Source organism: Coptis chinensis, chromosome 3 (assembly GCF_015680905.1).
Source record: "Coptis chinensis isolate HL-2020 chromosome 3, ASM1568090v1, whole genome shotgun sequence".
Taxonomy (NCBI): Eukaryota; Viridiplantae; Streptophyta; class Magnoliopsida; order Ranunculales; family Ranunculaceae; genus Coptis; species Coptis chinensis.
In genome coordinates this window covers 40,212,765-40,230,971 of record NC_141458.1, presented here as the reverse complement: position 1 = coordinate 40,230,971, position 18,207 = coordinate 40,212,765, and the positions used below count along the sequence as shown (strand labels likewise).

General features: G+C 35.4%; 2 pseudogenes; one reads left to right on the top strand and one right to left on the bottom strand.

Annotated features, from left to right (window-relative positions):
- Positions 1 to 11,030: 11,030 nt before the first annotated feature.
- On the bottom strand, positions 11,031 to 11,498 carry LOC147509599 (short chain aldehyde dehydrogenase 1 pseudogene; annotated as a pseudogene).
- Positions 11,499 to 11,593: 95 nt separating this feature from the next.
- On the top strand, positions 11,594 to 15,344 carry LOC147509598 (protein VACUOLELESS1-like; annotated as a pseudogene).
- Positions 15,345 to 18,207: the final 2,863 nt, after the last annotated feature.

The following is an 18,207-nucleotide window of genomic DNA, read 5'->3' as shown; positions in this document are numbered from 1 at the left end:
GGAGACATAATCCCAACTTCGGTTGGAGAAATAACCAACACGCCACACCTCCGTGGTACAATAATCAATATGTTAGGCCAACGCGGCTTTAACCAAGCTCCACCACGTCAAGGGCGGTCGGGGTAATTTTAATAATTATAACAACCAAGTGCAACCTCGACAAGGTCAAGCACAAAGTCAAGGTAGTTATAATAATTATAATGCTAATAGAGGCATCGTTCCGTAAATAATAACTATCAAAATCCACCCATAAATAATTCACGTGAAATAGTCCCATCACCACCCGCGGACTACTACACCCACACAACCGGATCGTCTTGACACCTTCATACAAGTGAGCCAAAAACTTTTCCAAACCATGGCTCAATCTAACCAACAGCTTCTACAATCCGTTAATAATTTAACCCAACAGTTGGCTCAAAATAAAGCCCAACCCAAAGGTGTGTTTCCAGGTCATGAAATACCTAATACTAAAACAACAAACACAGCCTTTGAGATAACCGATAATACTAGTAATGAATATGAAAATGTAGGTGAGCAAAATGCCATCACCACTCTCCGTTCTGGCAGAGTGGTTGATAACAAAGTAACTATGCCTATAGTTACCCCACCAGTAGCCCCTACACCTGCTATTTTACTAGATACCGAAATAGAAACTGAAGAGCCTACCACTGTAGAGGTACCAGTTACAACACAACCTAAGAAACAGAAAGCCACGGTTAAACATCCAGGTGATACTATTGCTAAATATAGACAGAAACCACCGTTTCCACAAAAATTAGCCGTGTTAACTAGGGATACAAATTATGAGGAGATTAGGGATGTTTTCAAGAATCTAACTATAAATCTTCCCTTCCTCGAAGCTATTAAAAAGCTACCACACCATGCTAAGTTTTTTAAGGAGTTGTGTACTACTAGGCGTAGGACCAATATACCAAAAGATGCCTTTTTAACAGAACAATTCCCAACTCTATCCGAACATAATGGAATTGTTAAGTACAAGGGCCCTGTTCGTCCTACTGTACAATGCACCTTAGGAGATTCTTATACGACGACCGTGTTATTAGACTTGGGGGTTAGTGTTAACTTACTCCCATTTTATTTGTATAGACAAATAGGTCTAGACGAGATGCAACCCACTAAAATGACGTTGCAATTAGCTGATCGGTCTATTAAGTATCCTAAGGGTGTGGTCGAAAATGTTCTGGTAAAAGTTCAGGATTTTTACTATCCGGCTGATTTTGTCATCCTCGATACAGAAGTCGTTAACGACTCTGTCCCGATCATCTTAGGGCGTCCTTTCCTGGCAACTGCCAATGCGCTCATTAATTGCCGCGATGGTTCAATGTCCATGTCTTTTGGCCATCTTGCTGTTGAAGTCAATATTTTTAAAACAAAGAACACGCATACCCGATTCGTCTATGGATGGAGAGGTTAGCATGATCGAGAGCTTTGCTCGAGATTATTTCAACAACACATTCCCTGATAATCATATGCCCAAATTTCTTTCCTTTGGAAGTTCAGACTCCAACATTTCCATCCCTACACTAGTCGATACACATATTACGGATGAGGATGAGATAGATGACTTTCTCAAAGATGTAGAGGACTATCATAGTAACGAGGATATGACCAATCTAGATGAGCAATTCGATGAGTTTCTTAGAGCAGGTGATGATTCACCCTATCAAGAACTACTTTGCACAACATCCACCTCGACTTCCCTCCTTCCACCCTTCCAATGGAATCTCGAGTTTGCACTCGATCCTTTTGTTTATATAGTGCTTCATAATTTTTTAAATTCACCTAGTAAACAAATACTTCAGAAGACAAAAGCGTTTGGGGGTGGTTTGATAAGAGCCCAAAACTGTAGTTTTAACCCTGTAACAGTCATACTATTAGACCAATTATGTGAGTAATAATTAAGAGTTAACACTGATTACGTGTTTTTATGCATTTCAGGCTTAAAAGTCCATTATGTGCAGAAATATGCCACTTTAGTGAGATAAAGGAGCAAAGGTCGGTTACTAAGGAGTTCCGTGATTAAAGGCCAAATTTCAAGAAGATAAAGCCTTTCTAAAGCCCGATCAAAAGCTGAAAAGTCGACGCGGGCGTAAACAAACAACAAGTCGTGAAACTTCCAAAGGCCGTATCTTTGGACTCAGACCTCGGAATGGGGCCTACCTTATGTCAAAACGACCGACTCGAAAAGAGCTTTCAAATGGTCTAAGCCTTGATCCAATCAGAGGAGTAGAAGTGGACGAAAAGTCTGTTGAAGCCAACTGCAGCTGAAGTGGCCTTTTTGGACTGAAAGAGTTGGGTTTTGGGCCTGATTCTCTGGCCCAAAACATGGCTCCAAGCCCATGCACGATTTTTGGATCTGAAAGTATAAAAACCAAAACTTAGCTCTTTGTTAATGGTAGATAAGAGGTTAGAAAATAAAAGTAACTTAGAATAGAAAGTAGCCATTAGAATAGCTTCTAGATCTAGATTTAATTCTTTATGTTAAGTTTAGTTTCAAATCCAATTCTTGTTTTAGATTAAACTCTAGAATCATTATTCTTAAATAGATTGATTAATAAAATAGCTAGTTTGTTAATTTCGATTCTTGTCATTTACATTTGTGGTAGATCTGATTTCATTTATTACTTGTTATTCAATTCTTAGTTATTAATTAGATTTTAATTATTGTTTAATTTAGATTAATTAATTTTAATTCTTTATATTATGTTTAGTTTTAATTTAATCGGAAATGATTGCGTAATGATTCTCGTCTAAACCTCCATTAGAGGGGGTTGAGAAGCTTTGATGAAGGCTTGATTCCGATTATCGTAGAGTCATCGCAATTTCCTTTCCACTCTAGAAGCGATTAGTTCACCATGAGAATGGGTTTAATCGTTCACATGCTAGTTATGAATTGGTAGGAATGCCATGTGTAATTAGGGATTAGGAATAACCATATTGTTCTCTTGCCCGATTCAATTCGGATTACGATGATTCATCGTTAGTAGGATTAAGTCGAGGTTAAGTGGAAATCAATCCCCTCTAACTCCTTATCATAGAATCAACGTAGCATTCCCATAGTTGTTCTAATAGTCGACTAGTTGCATCTTGTGGGTAGTTGCATTGTAGTCTAGTTGCCACTTCGTAAATCTCTCATTAGACTTTAGAGTTAGGAGTACTTATAAGTAGAGAACATTAACATGCGGAAGGACTAGGAGTGGAACGAATTTATTACTCCACTCTATTTCGATAGAATTGAGAGTAGAAACTTTGATAAACATAGGCAGCATAAGATAGTTTTAGTTTACTTACGTTTTGAGTTCATCGTTCATTTCGTAGGTAAACTATTCAATTTTATGTTTTATCAGTATCTTTAAACCAGTTAGAAAAATGGATTTGCACAAATCCATTGAGATATGAATGAATAATTTGTTTCCCAAGTTACCCCACTTGAGATGAAATGAGTTTCACTTGAAACAGTACGTAAAGAGAGAAAAACCTTTTCGAAAGGGTGCACTAGTTCGAAACAATGTATTATGCCGAAAAGATGCGACATTTTAAAATAGGCACTAGTTCGAAACAATACTTTATGCTGAAAAGGTGTGACTTTTTGAAATTGGCACTGGTTCAAAATATTGTTTTATGCCAAAATGGTGCATCCTTTTGAAACATGTGACTTTCCAAAGAGGTGCCTAACTTTTTCAAGAGTCACTATGTTGTTTCGAAAAAGAACTTTTCACCTATAAATAGTAGATGAATTTGGAGAGAAAGACACACCAAATCACACATTTTCTGATCTTTCTCTTCTCCCTCCGTTCTTAGTCAAATACTATGTTGTGTTCACTAATTCTATAGAATTGAAGTGCTAGCTTTCTATAGAAGAAAATCCATTCTATCTTGGGAGACAGTTTCCCATCAACCTTCAAGCACCGTGAGGGGGAAATTATGTCTTAAGGACATAGTGTTTCTACACTAGGCTAGGATTTAACAAAGAAATACAAGACACTTACAAGACAAAAGGTTTGTACTGTTTGGTGATTGGTAAAGAGTAAGTACATTTAAGTTGTATATTCCTAACAAAACCTTCCACCAAACATCCAATCTCTTATGCTTTGCAAGCAACTATTTCTTCTATTCCCACTACTCTAACTTACTTCAGTCAAGCCATTAAAGATGTAAATTGGAAAAATGCTATGGTACAAAGGTACAAGAATTCAATGCTATCATTAAAATTGGTACATGGATTCTAGTACCTTACTCTCCTCATCAGAATGTGTTAAAACATAAATGGATTTTCAGACTTAAGCAAAAGGAAGATGGCTCTATAGATAAATACAAGGCTAGATTAGTTGCAAAAGGATATCTTCAAAAGAGTGCTAGATTATGATGAAACTTTTAGCCCTGTTGCAAAGCCAGCTACCATCAAAATTATTCTTTCTTTAGCTGTTCATTTCAACTGGGATGTAAGACAACTTGATGTAACAAATGCATTTCTTCATGGTCATCTTAAGGAAGAAGTGTACATGACTTAGCCTTAAGGTTTTCTGGATCCTCCAAAGTTTACATATGTCTGCAAATTACTCAAGTCCCTATATGGTCTTAAACATGCACCTAGGGCCTAGTACGAAGAACTATATCAAGCTCTTCTCATTCTTAGATTGTTACATCTGAAGCAGATCATTCGATCTTTGTTTATTCTGAAAAACTCAAAGTCAGTCACTTATGTGTTAGTATATGTGGATGATATATTAGTTCGAGCCTGTTATATGAACACTAAATGAACTCCACCACCAAACGTAGATTTATAAAATGAATTGAGGGCTGATTTTTGGTGAAGATATTCTTCTTATAATGGAGAATCTTCCTACAAAAAATCAGCCCAATCGAAAATGTTTATTATCAAAAGTTGTTTTGAAATTTGAAAAATCTAGACTGTTGGATAATTTTATAACATTGTAAGTAAATTTTGATACATCTTGACATCTTCAAATGTGTTGATTTTATTCTAAGGATGATCTATATTGTGGGGAGAACATCTTTACCAAAAATCAACTTCTAATTCATTGTTTGTCATGATGGAGTTTTTTTTGGAGTTCATATAAGTGGAGTTCATATAACGGGCAGGATATTAGTTACTGGGAGTTGTTCTTCTACAGATCAATGGGGTTATAAGTCAATTACACTTTCAATGAAGGATTTGGGCAGTGTACACTATTTTTTGGGACTAGAAGTCAAGATGTAGTCAACAGGTTTATTTATGTTTCAAACTAAGTATATCTATGATCTTCTCAGTAAAGCTAATATGCTTAATGTAAAACCTTCATCTACACCAGTCTTTAGCAGTTGCAAATTGGATAATCACACTAGAGAATTACTTGAAGATCCTACAACTTACAAATCAATTGTAGGTGGTCTTCAATATTTAAGTTGGAGCAGGCAAGATGTTTCTTTTGTAGTGAATTTAGTGTGTCATTTTATCCACAAACCCAAACAAACACATTTGAGTGTTGTAAAAAGGATTTATTTGAAGGGTACTATCACTCATGGTTTGTGGTTCAAAAAGGGATCATTACATCTCAATGCCTTCATAGATGCTGATTGGGCAGGATATCCATTGGATAGGAGATCCATTACAGGGTTTTGTGTGTTCTTAGAATCTAATCTCATCTCTTGGTTCGCAAAGAAACAACACACTGTGGCAAGATCCTCAATTGAAGCTGAGTACAGGGCAATGGCCCATACAGCTGCATAATTATATTGGTTATGTACTTTGTTTAAAGATCTCCAAGTTCCACTTCTCACAAGTCCAATTCTTTACCGTGATACGTGATAATATAAGTGCAATCTCTTTGGCAAATAACCTAGTTTTTCATGCAAGAACCAAGCATGTGGAGATTGATTATCACTATGTTCGCGAGTTAGTTGATCAGCTCCCAAATGTGCGTTTTATTACTCGTATATTGATGCATTACAGTCATTCTTATGCTTAACGAAAAGACAACTCATAGCTTTTACTGCCTTTTTCAGGTTAAGGAGTATTTCATACCACTTATCATAAAAGCTGCGTCTTAACACCAAAATGAGTTTTAATCACGCTTATTATGAAGACCAGTAGCTGCTATGGAAAAGTATTGATGAACCTAAACAATTTAGGATGAACCTCAATTTCTAAACTCTTTTAAAGTATACTTCCATCAATACTAAAGCTTCATTAGTCACTTCTAAATTCTTGGATGTAAGATATTTGTGCACCAAAGATCAACTTGCAGACATTTTTACCAAAGGATTATCCAGTCAGAGATTTCAACTTATATTGTCTAAGCTTTCAGTACAACCTTCTCCCTTCAGATTGAAAGGGGATATTAAGGATATACATGAGTCAAATCAGTCAAAGATCAATGAAGTCATTAGTCAAGGAGTTTAGTCAACAGTCAAGACAAGATTATGAACAAGAACTTTATGTTGTAACTAACATGTGTAGCATATAAAAGCAATTGTAATCCAGTTATCATTTTTCAGTTATCATTTGTTCATATCCATTTAAGCCAATTAGTCAAGGCTTGATTTACCAAGCAATGTCAATCTAACAAACAATTTAATAAAAACAAATTCTTGAATATAGTTGGGTCTTAAGATAACAAATAAAGCAAGATAAAGAGGCTTACTTAGGACTCTAGTGAACTTAGGATTATGTGGGACCTCAAACAACTGAAACCCAATAAAAAACACCAACACAAATCTGAAAAGAAGTTTAACACATTGTATTCGGCTTGAGTCAACCCTTTAACAAAAGAACTTGGAATTCACTAATTCCACTAACATTATTTGTATGAGATATTGTTGCATATATCTAGTTTATCAAAAACTAATAATGGGACAGACTACTACCTTAAGTTTACTTGTACATTGCTTGTGCCAGAAGTAGATAAAGACACTATCATATATATGAGGAACCTAATAACAATATTAAGACATCTGCCCAAATTTCAGACTAGATCCAACAATAGGGAAAAGAATAATATCAGAACTCACCACTACTCCTAGCTAATGATGTCCAAAGGGAAAAATAATATTGTAGCAACTAAATAATAGGAGAATGGCTCCACTCACATAGATAGATCAGGCTACTTAGACATTGGATCAGCAATTTTTGACTGGGTAACCTTTATATGATCACTATGTACCTGCACAATGAAAGATATCCCAAGCTTATTGTCAACCATGTTGTACCATGTGTAACATGAAGAAATAATTGCTCAGGGAACAAGAAATAATTAACAGTTAAAGCAGAATGTTCAAGTGACGACCCATGTTGCAAAGTGACATGTAAGGTTTAGCAAGGTACACTAGGAAATAATATTATTATTGCTAAAAAACATGAGAACAAACAACTGAACTCCAATATCAGATAATCACAAACAACCATTTACCAAGTGTTATATCCATTACAACCACCATATTTAAGATATAAAATATTCTATTGGAAAAGATTATATAAGACTACCAAAATATCAATGTTCTAGCTTGTATGGAGACCTGAAATGAAATAAGTGTTTGATAAATGCTGACACATGATACGGTCTTGTTCATCAAGTCTAACATGTCCAACTCAAACAAGGTAATCTAAATCAACCTATAGAAAATGAGTTGGAATGTCTGTACTCCATTAAAACGGGGTAGGCGAGGTAGCTAAATTGGCTGTCTGTCGGTTCTAACAGCCTATTGGATGGTTTTACCCCCATTCCAGTTCTTAAATTACACAAGAGAGTCGGCTAAATACCATTGTAATAATTATTATATTCTAGGGGCTAAAAGGTAATATCATTGTAATAATGACATGGGCCAACTTCTTGATTAAGTTGTCTCCATTAGTATAAGCTATTTGAACGAATTTGTCCCTATTTTGCATATTAAATTACAAGAGAATTGTGTTTATATCATTCTAATAATTGTTATATTCTAGGGGGAAAAAAGTATTAAGGTATATTTTAGGGGCAAAAAAGTATTAAGCATTTTTTGTGCAAACTAATTGTGGCATAGACACGTGCATCTTGCTAGTAGTATTAATGGCCAAAGGAAGTTCTAAGAACTGTAGAAGTGTACTAATGCAAGACTTGAATGGAATACGTAAGCCTTTTATGGAAGCATTAATAACAGCAAGGTATTTACACCAAAATATATTTTAAGAAAAAAGACCATACACACTGCACCGATAAATGTAACTAGTAGAGATCGAGCACATACAACTACATAGTTTGTCCTACAATTGGTATTTCTACTAACATGTGCAGAACCAATACCAAGACAAAGTTTACTAAACAACCTAACAAACAATTTGCTAGTGCACTCACCTTAGTTTTGTTGCTAGTTTTACTAAATATCAAGACAAAGTTTACTAAACCACCTAACAGACAATTAAATATCAGCATGGATTGCTAGTGCACTCATCTTAGCTTTTGTTTCCGTGAACAAGCTAATACCATAGACAACACAACACAATATATGACTAACAAAATTTGTAATCTCATGGCATGATATCATCATTGTCATAATTATGATCATTGATCCAAGTATATAGATAGTCAATTAAGCCGATGAATGATTGTATATTGCTATTGAAAGGATTTAATCTATGTAATTTGATTGATTGAAGTCAGTACACATGTTCTTTCAAAAATTTACTCAAATAGTCAGTATTCACTTTCAAAAAGACCTTTTAGAAATCAAAGTTGTTTGGTTGAAATAAAAACACACGGGTTTAATTCGTACCTGATGATAGATTGAGAGAGTGAACAAACATGAAGAACAAAACAATAGAATCAATGATCTATTTGAAATACACTAGCTTCACAAGATCACTTGGACTGCAGCCTTAGCCTACCCCACATTTTATGTGGCGCGACAAATACTACAAAAATTCTAGGACCCAAACAATATTAATAAAGGTGTCCATGTAAATAGAAAGTTCTCAAAGTATCACTAGTAATTTTTTTTTGATAAGTTAAAATTTACTGATTAGATCGAGTGAAATAGAAATAGTTACAGAATGTGAGTGAGATCCTCATACTAGGCTACATGAAAGTAAAAGTGAGCATTTAGACCCCTACTAAGATTTTAATAGAGTATCATTGCTTAACCTAGAACATGACCATTGGCTAATTTCTTCTTACGATTATCAATCATCATAAAACAGAATGACCAACCCAAATTACTAGTTACTTCTCAAGACCAAATAGTCGCAACAACAATAATAATGTAAAAGCCCAATATTAAGCACTAAGAAAAACAAACTAACAAATGATACTATGTAGTCTCAAAGTCCTATGATCTATTCCTATACCAACGATGTTAATCATAAAAGAATAACAAGTTGATTAGTCATTGTTCAACACTCGACCACTCTAAAAACAAAATAAATAAACTTCTATAAATGTCAACTACTAAAGTGAAAAAGCATAGTAAAATATGTAATGAATTTACTTAAAACAGATATTGCTGATTCACTTAGCTTGACCAAAGTGAACCTTCAACTTCCATGTGCAAGCAAAAACTTATGGAAGGGTATCATGAGAATAATTAATAGGCACATTATAACTCGTGCTCTTCCTCTTACTCAAATAAAAAGAGCCAAACAAGTAAAATTCAAAACAAAAGCAGGCCTACAGTTCTCAAAAGCTTGAAATTCCAAATTACTTATATAAGACAAGATAAAGTACACATTCCACCAACATAGCAACACACGAACAAACTATAAACCCATTCCAACACCCCACATACAAACTAACCCCAATTTCTAATGTTCATAATACTCGAGAGGCACCAAAAGAAAATATAACATAGTGTTTGTATGCATTGGTTGTTTATATTTGTTAAGAACAGATCCAATAAGCATTTTCCCAAATACTTTTCAAGCAAAGTCAATACTTCACTATCTAAACACATTACCTCACTATGCACCAAACCATAGTACAAAATATCACGATAAGGCAATATATCGAAACTTGAAATCCCAATATATATCGTCTTATGTGGGGATAATTCGCATTGGATTATTTGTAGATATCATCGATATATCGTCAAATACTGAGAAATCGTCGATACATTTGATATTTTAGTGATACTTTTTGACATTTTGGTAATACTTAAAGATATTATCTGAATATTTCGGTATCTAGCTTGAATCAAGATCTAGAGAGAAGAGAAGAATATAAAAGTAAAAGAAAATGTAAGAAGAGTTAAATTAGATCTCCACCTTCACAAAAAACCAGTAACCCTTATCATTCTAACCAAACACAACTATCATACATGTTCTTAAATGTCTTCTTATTCAAAACTTCTTTAATTCCTTATCATTCACAAATCATTATCAATTTTGGCATTTTGGAGTAAAAGATGTGAGCACTAGAGTTGAGGAGTTGAGGTATTTGGTAAAATAGTGGCTAGGAGAGGAAGATGGGAGTTAAGAAGATGACAAAATCACAAGGGTGTAGATCTATTTCCTCATTTAAGATGGGTGCTGTATTGGGCGCCACTAAAATTAGATTGGGCAGCCTCTAGCCCAAGCCCAAACAACAAAGCCCAGTACACCCCCCACCAAATTGCAAACCGGGAAAACCTATTCGTTCGGTCATTTCTCTCGCGCAAAACCATTCGACAAATCGCGAAACCCTAACCAAAAAAATCCAAAATCAAGCGAATTAAAGCAATCCAATCCATAAACAAAGCATTGTGAGTTGCTGGGCTTGTTGGTTCTCAAGTTCTTCAACTTCTTTGTTTTCAATCAACTTCAAGTAAGTTAATTTATGATCAAATGTAGAAAATTGTTTTGTAATTCGATAATAGTTACATCAATAATTCGATAATTGTTTTGGTGTTTTTGTAATCCGTGCGTGCTTTAGCTCATAACAGTAATTCGATAAACTATTAACCTCATAAAGCTATCAGTGCGTGTTTTAGCTCCAATTAGATTATGTTTTAGCTATCAGGGTTTGTTTGATTCTGTTTTAGCTCCAATTAGAGTTTCTAGACTACTTGTTGAGTTGAACATTATTTTTGAAATCTGTATTATCAGAACTTAGTCGATGTGAATCACTTTTGGCAATGATACCGGCATTACTAAACATGATATCAACTGTACCATACTTGGACTTGGTAAAATTAACGGCATCCTTAACTTCATTTTCTTTAGTTACATCGCAATGGATGTAGGAAATGGTTTCATCTTGACCTAGTTCTTTGCAAAGTAATTGGCCAAGAACATCTTGATTGTCGGCAATGACTACGTTAGCATCATACTGAGTGTACAATCTTGCCGTGTTCTCAACAATTTCACTTGCACCACCAGTTATGAGTGCCACCTTACCTTCTAACCTGAAAAACAAAGAAACATAGTCATATACTTGAAAATTGTTTTCCAATAATGAGAAAGCTGGGTGATCAAATTTATGCATTAATTACCTTTTGAAGACGGGGGTTACTAAAGAAGCACCCTTCATCCTAGATAGAACTGGAAATGCAAAACATTTTGTTTTTGTCTTTATGGACTTGTGGGGAAAAAATTGTTTTAGATTTAAGATAAATAAGTAGGGACATGGGATTTGGTCATTTGGCTAGTAGACAAAAATTTAGGTCATGTTTTCTGATTTGTGATTAGTGATAATAATAGTTTTTCATCGGTGAACTTCAAAGTTCAAAAAAAAACTATGTGCTTCAGTGCCCGTAGTTTTTTTAGGTGGGTTGGGAAGGAAAAGGGGTTTTGTTATACTATTGAGTGTTTTTGTACAGGATGGGACTGTTTATAGGTTTAATATTCGAGGGGAAGTCTTAGAAGGAAGTGTTACAATGGGTAAAGAGTGTTTTGAACAGAATGTAGTGGAATGTATGTTTTGGAGTAATGGTGTTATTTGTGTAAGTGAGAGTAATCAGTTGTTTTGTATACTTGATTTTAAGAACCCTCAGGCTTGTAAACTAGCTGATCCTGGTTTGGAGGAGTTTCCATTATGTATGGCGGTTATGGAATCGCAATATACTATGTCGGGGAATGTGGAGGTTTTGATTGGTGTTGGTGATTATGTTTTGGTTGTTGATGAGGAGAGTGTTCAATAGGTTGGTGCCGGTGTTGGGCCTTTGCAGAAAATGGTTGTTACTCAGAATGGGAAGTTGATTGCGTGTTTTACTCATGATGGGAGACTTCTTGTTATCTTTTCGGATTTTTCCAAGATCTTGTTTGAGTACAATTGTGATGTAAGTGTTTATTGTTTCTTGATAGTGATTTATGTTTATAGTCATTATAGTAGTTGGCATTTCCACTTTGATGAAATGCTATTTGTTTATAGTCCTTATAGAAATTGATGCTGCCATTTTGATGAAATGGTAATCTTTGAATGTGGTTTTACCAGTTCTTATGTATGAACTCACTGTCACTCAGTTGTAACATATAGTACTTTTGTTGATACATTTAGAGTAGAAAAATCTTGATTAACTTGAGTTGTTAGTCTTTTGCTGCTGATACTTTCTGTTGTCCTGCACTCTAACTTTTATTCGATATTGTTATTGAAACTATTGTTTTATTATTATTACCCTTTGCAGGTTGTAAATTCTCTGCTGGCACACACCAGCTCAATTGAGTGTGTTGGACTTTCTCAAAGACTTTCACAAAGGTACTTTAGATATCAAATTATGTGCTTTTCGATACCACGACTACTATCTATACTTAGTCTCTGGAGAAAAATATGCAATGTTCCTTTTAGTTTATAGTGAATATCTTACTATAAGAAGGGGTGAGTTCTCACTTCTCTCCATGGTCTACGGACCATATGCTAGAAGGTTTGGAGTTGATTGATCGATCTTTGAGTTCCTATTATGAACTAGTGGTACGAGGATTAAGCATTTAATCGTACTGACCTTAGGCAATTTCCGAAAGGAACATAGGCACTACTATATATATTCAAATATTTGCTTATCTCTTAGAACCTTCAAGAAGCTAGGAGGCCTTATTACACTCAAAGAACAGTAAAGAAAGGAAGCCATAGACTAACCCTAAGAATTAAATTCTATACCTCTTGGTCTGGATATTGTTTTTACTTATGAGTTAATTACCTAGATCAATATCAATATCAAAACACTCAACAAGAGATTCAGTCTCAATATCAAAACACTAGTTTCTATGTTCTTGAGTCAATTGAAGTTGGTCAAAGTTTAAGTTCTTTGCATAATATTGGTAGAAAAGAAGATAAGATTCAGAAGGGTAAAAAACCTTTTAGCTCAAATGGTATGCTTGTTTTGAGTTTTGAGTTTTGTGGTAATGTTTAATTATTGAGTTTGTTTAAGTTTTGGCTATTGCTCATGTTACTGTTCTATTAAATAATGATCTTCAAATGCTTTCATGTTTCAGCAACCAAAGAGAAAAAAGAAACTATAAACTTGTATTTGACTAGTAGACTTTGAAAAGAAGTTGTAAACATGCATTTAGTAAATTGATATATGGAGGAAACTGACTTTAATTTAGGACAATGTGATTATTGGGGAAATTGATATCATTCTCGCTAGACAAGGAGGAAAACTTGTATAGGTTGTAGGCTTCAAATGTTGCTTTCTGTCACGGTGGCTTAACTCAAGTAATATATGTAGTTCACTTTAGTATAGTCTTTTGGCCAAAGTGCAGCTGTGGAACGACTTCTTTGTTACATACTCTGTGTCCTTTGATTGTTGTAGACATTTAGTTCTTGAAGTGAGTATACACTATACAGAGTACATTTTAGAAAAAACATTTGAGTGCCGTGGCAGTACACAATTATAAAAGTTCTCAAAAGATATACGAAATTACAAAATTGAGACTTCAAAGGCCAACTTCGGCAACAAATTTTGATTATAATAGTAGATGTATATTGATTGTTTAATTGTGGATGAATTCTACCACTTGCACTTAATTAATTAATTAATTTTCAGATTCTACGTTGATATGGTATGGTAGAGTTTTTGTTTAGTTTAGCACCATTCACTGTTATGATGATAAATGGTATCATTAATTTCCCTTTAGTTGCATTTAATCGAAAATCATTTGTTTTACCAATTTAAAGAATTTTGTGTATTTGGGATTTGGTATAATGTGTGAGGAGATTATGACAGGTTTAAGTATCTGGCGTTGACCAAACAAAGGAAACTCTACCCAAAATTCGATAGAATTTGGATAGCCTAACGCCTCATTCTATTTCTTCATATATACTTGGAGTTATCATAATAAGCTTATAAGTATATTAGTTTTACGACTGGGATGATCTCCCTTTTCTAGTGTTTTTCTTTGTACATTGTTTCTTTAAATATGGTTTACTAATACTTGTTTTATTTTTCTTTGTAGCGATGGGTCCTCGATCAAAGAATGTGAAGAATGTAGTGAAAACTACATTCAAGGGGTGTGAAAAAGAAATTGTTTGGTGGCGGTTCCTCTAGTGGTGACGCAGTTGGAAGAAATAGACAAAGGGCAGAGGGGTTAACGACATCAGCGCGTAGAGGGGACCATTTGGAAAAAGAGGTTCCTGAGGTTGATTCATCGAGTGAAGATAGTGTAGATAGTGATACTAATGTAGGTTTAGATGTAAATATGGACAAAGGGAAGAGTATAGTAGAAGAGGAAAGTGAAGAGAGTGAGGAGAGTGAGGAGGATGATGAGGAGGGTGGGGAGGAGGGTGAGGAGGGGGATGAGGATGTGGAAGAATATGTGGTAGAAGACGTACCACCAGTAGAAGAAGCACCTCCATTATTGGATTTCATAAGAAAATTCAATGATGATTTGGAGTTTCAAAGAGGTATGTATGGGGGAGGCCCGTATAAGTCAGAGTTGTTGTATGACTATGCGGTGCATGTCGCTCGCGATGTTTGGGAGAGAAGGGTAATATTTTGTTTTTCTTGGGTATTTTGATTTTCTTTTACAAAATCTTTTTTTTCTGTTCATATATATCTAATGCGTGCTCGGTTGTTTCAGGAGGATCGCAGAGCGTTGAAGTGTGTTTCACACTTAGCGAAGTTATCCCAATGGGATTTCAAGAATGAATGTGAAAGGTCTCCGAGATTTGCCCAACAGTTGAGAAAAACTAGGTTGTTTGATCTCGTGGAAGGTTATCACGAGCATATGAATCCACCATTGATTTCTGCGTTTGTGGAGAGATGGCATCCGGAGACCAACACCTTCCATATGCTAGTTGGGGAGATGACTGTGACTTTGGACGATGTTGTCCAAATCTGTGGAGTCCTGATTAGAGGAAGAAGCGGTGCAAGGGGACGATGAAATTGAACTTACAACAATCGATACATCTCCTACATATTGCTTTGGCTATCCCTACTGATTTGATTAGGGTGGAGATGGAATTTAGTAGGTTCACTTTAAAAGTAAGGCTAGAATTCATCCGGAAGCATTTTTCGAACAAGGTTCATGATAGCCCTATATGTGACGCTGCTGGGAAGGTGGTGGAGAAGGCCTCGAGTTTCCAGGAAGTTCAACGGGCTGTTAGAGCTTTTATCCTATTTTTCTTTGGATGTGCCGTTTTTACTGACAAGTCTGGGACTGGAGTGCCTATATGTTATCTGAGGCCGTTGTTGAAATTCAATGAGATAGAAGAGTATGCATGGGGTGTAGCAATTTTGGCGTTTTTGTATAGAGGTCTTGGGGATACCACATGTGCGAAGGTGAAAGGGATTATAGGCTATATGACTCTTCTACAGGTAAAACTTGAGTATTTTAGAGTTTATTTTTTTTAATATTAATTTTATTACTTTATCAATATGTTAACTATTTGTGTATATCTAGGCGTGGATCTATAAGTATTTTCCGGTACTTAGAGCAGTCCCAAACTTCAACTATACCTCGTCTCAGCCGCGTGCTCATAGACACATCCCAGTAGCTCCACACTATTATGATACAACGCATGCATTGGAGTATTATCGAGCGATAATTGATGATTTGAATTATTTCAATGTAAGTATTTAAGTTTGTTTATATATTTTTTAGTAATTGATCATTGGAGTTGTTAATGACACATTTGATTTTTTTTTGCAGGTTGATTGGCATCCCTACAAAAATGTTAGAGATACAAACCCGATCGATGACATTGCATTTTTTGAGGGATTGCTATGTTTTTTCAACATTGTCGAGTTTTACGCTGTCGCAAGGGTGCTGCGTCAGTTGGGTCACGTGTAGCATGTACCTGTAGATCCTCCAATACCAAATTGGAGAACAAGAACTATGGCAGGTCGCGGGTATGAGGTGAACTGGACCAATATTGGGCCACTTTACTGGGAGTCATGGCAGAATCCGTGATCCAACCCCCGCAAACCGAGGACCTATCTTGTCTTATCCATGGGAGTGTCATCAAAACTACATGACTTGGTATCACGAGGAATTCTCATGTATTTTGGTGAACCCCGAGCATCTTCCTATTCATCCCTCCCCCGGAGACACCGCCCTAACTTGTTCACCGATCGTAAGTATTGTGATTTTAATTGAGTTTCTATAACTGTGATTTTTGCATTCGATTAGTAACTTATCTTGATTTTCCTTTTTAAATGAGCGGCGTCACCGATGAAACCAAATGGTTTGCTAGAGAGGGTTTGCAATTGGCTGGGAATGATATGCGAGAGGAAGCAAAGTCCTCTTTCGAATGGGCGTACAACTTGATTAGGTGCAAGTACATTGGTGGGTGTTATAGTTCATGATTTGTTTCAGTTTAGGGTTTGTAATTTTGTAATTTGTTTGATGGATGGATTATTTGAAACTTTGTTAACTTTGTTTCAGTTTTAGTTTGATGGATGTAATTTGTTTCAGTTTAGGGTTTGTAACTTTGTTAACTTCGAATGGATGGATATGATGTTTGAATGGATGAATGATGTTTGATGTTTGAATGGAATTTGATGAATATGAATGGATGAATTTGATGAATGGATGTTTGATGTTTGAATGGATGAATGATGTTTGATGTTTGAATGAAATTTGATGAATATGAATGGATGAATTTGATGAATGAATGTTTGATGTTTGAATGGAATCAAGCGGAATTTGATGAATATGAAAGTGTTGTAAAAAAAAAATGAATTTTCAAATTTTTTTGTCCAAACGACCCAGCCATATCGTTTGGTATAAAGGCCAAATGACCTCGTCAGATCGTTTGCCCTTTATACCAAACGACTTCGGCAGATCGTTTTCCTTTAAGCCCAAACGACCCAGCCATGTCGTTTGGTATAAAGGCCAAATGACTTCGGCAGATTGTTTGGGCTTAAAGGCCAAACGACTTGACCATATCATTTGCCTTTAAGCCCAAATGATGTGGCTGGGTCGTTTAGCATAAAAGCCAAACGACTTGACCATGTAGTTTCGGTCATTATTCACAACATATGAACATTATTTCAAATCACTTGATTGCCGTCCGAATCAACTAATCGATCACTCGATTGCCATCTGAATCAAATTAGTCGATCACTTGATTTCCAAATCACTCGATTGCCGTCCGAATCAACTTAGTCGATCGAGCGATTTCCAAATCACTCGATTGCCGTCCGAATCAACTTAGTCGATCACTCGATTTCCAAATCAAATCAAATAAAAGCCCTAACATTATTTCCAAATAACATAAAAATAAAATAAAATTACACTTGTTTCAAATTAGATCAAAATATCAAATTACATCAAAATATCACTTAGTCAATCGCTCGATTTCCAAATCACTCGATTGCCAGCCGAATCAACTTAGTCGATCACTCGATTTCCAAATCAAATCAAATAAAAGCCCTAACATAACAAATAATATAAAAATAAAATTAAATTACACTTGTTCCAAATTACATCAAAATATCATATCGACAACATACAAACAACTTAGTCGATAACATGTACTGTTGGGTCTTCAACGGGCTCATTTTCCCATATTAAATTGGGAATGTTCAATGCCATAAATTGCAATTACCTTGCTGTCAAGGCCAAATTTCAACTTTCAGCAATATCATATCGAGCTCTAAGCCATTGGCACATTACTGGAGGAACCGGACAATCTTCAACAAGTTCAACATTGACAAAATAATTTCCACCAACATGTGCGCTACCCAACACTTGGGTCACTCTTTCAGGATTTTCTTGGGTTCTCAGCGACATGATAAGGAAGCACTGACGAGCTCCTAAATGCAGGAAGACAACATTAAATCTTGAAGCAAATAGGTATC